Source organism: Otolemur garnettii, unplaced genomic scaffold, assembly GCF_000181295.1.
Source record: "Otolemur garnettii isolate 467f Iridium unplaced genomic scaffold, OtoGar3 scaffold00148, whole genome shotgun sequence".
NCBI classification, from domain to species: domain Eukaryota; kingdom Metazoa; phylum Chordata; class Mammalia; order Primates; family Galagidae; genus Otolemur; species Otolemur garnettii.
Window position 1 is genome coordinate 2,409,610 of NW_003852543.1, and position 3,371 is coordinate 2,412,980.

Genomic DNA, 3,371 nt, shown 5'->3' on the forward strand with positions numbered 1-3,371 from the left:
AAAATTTTAAACTGTTTTTAACTAAATGAAAATACAGTATATCAAAATCAAAATGCAGCAAAAACAAGGCTTAAAGAGAAAGGTTAGTATTAACTGACTGTACTGAGCAAAAGGGAATGTCTAATAGCAGCAACCTAACTTTTTAAGAGAGAGGGAGAGGGAAAGAAAGGGCTCATTAAGTTAAACCAAAGAAAGCACAAGGAAAGAAATAATGAAGATTGGAGCAGATATGAATAAAATGTAAAACATAAAACAATAGAGAAAATCAACCACACGAAATACTGAAAACTTGATAAATTGATAAACCTCTATTCAAACAGATAAGAAAGAAAAGGTGGATACAGGAAGAGAGAGAGAACACAAAACATCAAGAAAGAAAGAGAGAGATCACTATTGGTCCTGCAGATATTAAAAAGATGGTAAGGGAATACCCTAGCCAACACTATGGCCTTATTTCAACAAATTAGAAGAAATAAATAAAAATCACTAAATAAAAATAGATAATCTAAAGAATCCCGTATCTATTACAATCTATTCCCTAAAAACCTCCTAGAATTAAGGTCAGCAATATCCCCATACACTATAAATAAACAGCTGTGCCCCCCAAAAGTGAAATATTTAGATATAAATATAATAAAATATGTGTAGAGTTCATATGTTAGAAACTACAAAACAGAATTCAAAGAAGACCTAAATAAATGGAAATGTATTATAGTGTCATGAATTGAAAGACTCATTATTAAGAGAGAAATTCTCCATAATTTGAGCTATAATTCAATACAATCCCAAGAAAATATCAGCAATCTGTTTTATAGATATAAACAAGGGGATTCCAAAATGTATAAGAATGGCCAAAATATCTCAAAAAAGAACAAAGTTGGAAAACTCACACTATGCAATTTCAAGGCAAATCAAAATTTAAATCTGTTGCTCTGATTAAGGCACTCTTAAGAGAATAACAAGAAAAGTGACAGACCTGGAGAATATATTTGCAAGTTACATCATGATGCCAAAACAATCTACTTGGAATATATAAAGAACTCTCATACCCAATAATAAGAAAACAAAGAACCCAACTTATAAAACAGCAAAAGATCTAAACAGATGTTTCACCAAAGAGACTGTAAAGATGGCACATAAGCACATAAAAAGACACCAAATATTATTAATTATTATAGCAAAACTACAAACAGATATAACTATTAGAAAGACCAACAATAAATAAATACAAAAACAAAACAAAACAAGTGCTGGCAAACTTGCAGAAGAATTGCAACTTTTATACATTACTGGTGGAAATACAAAATATTAGTAGTATAACCACTTTTAAAACTGTTTTCAATTTCTCATAAAGTTTATCACACACTTATTATTCTATGACCTAGCAATCCTACTTCTACATATTTGCCCAAGTGAATCAAAAGTTACGTATATACAAAACGTTGCAGAGACTGTTTATAGCAGGCTATTTATAATTATTAAGGACAGATGAATTATCAACCTGAACAGATGAATACATAACCTGTGGCATATCCCTAAAATGGAATACTATTTAGCAATACAAAGTAAGAAACTGTTGATTCACACATCATGGATAGGTCTGAAATGCATTTTGGTTTTTTTGTTTTTTGTTGTTGTTGTTGAGACAGAGTCCTACCCTATGCCCTGAGCAGAATGCAGTGGTGTCATAGCTCACTGCAACCTCAGACTTGGGCTGTGGGTATCCTGCTGCCTCAACCTCAGGAAGCCGCTGGGATTACAAGCACTCGCCATGGTGCCCGGCTGGGTTTTTCCATTTATTTTAGGAGTTGGGGTCTCATTCTCGCTCAGGCAAGTCTCGAACTTCTGAGCTCAAGCAATTCTCCCTCCTTGGCCTCCCATAGTGCTGGGATTACAGGCATGAGCCACCGTGCTGGGCTGAAATGCATTTTGCAAAGGGAAAGAAGGCAAATTCAAAAGGCTACATATCATACAACTCTGTTTATACAACACTCTAAAAAGGAAAAACTATAAGAATGAAAAACGGGTTGCTGGGGGATGAGACTGCGGGAAAGAGTTAACTACAAAGGGATGGCACAAAGGAATGGGGGGGGGGCACCAGAATAATTTTGTTTGATACTGCAGTGGTAGACGCACAACTCTATGCCTTTGTCAAAAGCTATAGGACTGTACAAGACAAACAGTTACTTTTATGTATAAAATTTAAAAAAAAAATCCTGGTGTTAGGGAAACACAGATGGAACTGTGACAGACAAAAAGCTAACTGTATTACAAATGTTGGACTTGACCACGCCGAAGTAGAGGAGAAGAAAGGAGCAAGCCTAAAATACTTAGGAAAACAGAGGTCTGAGTAAGTATTTTAAGGCTTAAGAAAGAAGAACTGTATGCTAACATTATAATCTGGCTGGGAATTTTTCTCCTTACAGTGGTACAGATTGGCAACTCTGAAACTAATTCACATGCACACTACGGTCAAACAAAAACATATTGTAGATTGTAAGAGCCATATTTCTCACAGTCAAAAAAAACCTGGAAATAAGGAAAAAGGAAACTGCTAGAATAAATCTTGTGGTACCATACTGAAGTGAAAGGTACTATGAACACATTTTTTAAGTTTTACTATGTATGCCATAAATACATACATTTTATAGCCACATTATCTGAGAGGATCTAGAAGCAGGATGCTCCAGGATAGCCTGCACACCTAACACCCTGATTTTGGTTCTAAATACCATTTCCAAAGGAAGGAAGGAAGGAGGGAGGGAGAGAGGGAAGGAAGGAAGGAAGAAGGAAGGAAAGAGAGAGACAAGAAGGAAGGAAGGAGGGAGAGAGGGAAGGAAAGAAGGAAGGGAGGGAGGGAGGGAGGGAGGAAGGGCAGGTCATATCAAAAGATATAGAAGCTGCCAAACAGGGTTCCCAGTGGCCAAAGTTGTAACAATTAAATTAATCAAATACTTATGGTAATTAATTATAACCCCAAAATAAATGACTAAATGAATTAGTAAATAGGGAAAAAGAAGCAGCTCCATCTCCCAAAAGAACTTCTCTTCTCTGTGTATATGTGTGCACACACACACACCCCACGTGCACTTTGGGTAATAGAAAATCATCACTGAAAAACTACAGTTAATAATTGCTGCAGAGTGCTTACTTCGGCAGCACATATACTAAAATTGGAACGATACAGAGAAGATTAGCATGGCCCCTGCACAAGGATGACACGCAAATTCGTGAAGCATTCCATATTTTTTAGAATGTTTATTGCAGCCCAATTCATAATTGCCAGGTCATGGAAGAAGCCCAAGTGCCCATCAATCCACGAATGGATCAACAAACTGTGGTATATGTACACCATGGAATACTATGCAGCC

General features: G+C 36.1%; 1 protein-coding gene and 1 non-coding gene across 2 annotated transcripts in view; one reads left to right on the forward strand and one right to left on the reverse strand.

The window, feature by feature from the left end:
* ACOXL (acyl-CoA oxidase like) overlaps window positions 1-3,371 on the reverse strand; it is a 288,084-nt gene that overhangs the window by 163,861 nt on the left and 120,852 nt on the right.
* Window positions 3,144-3,250, forward strand: LOC111728306. The gene has a single exon (XR_002775643.1). It is a non-coding gene; the product is annotated as a U6 spliceosomal RNA (small nuclear RNA).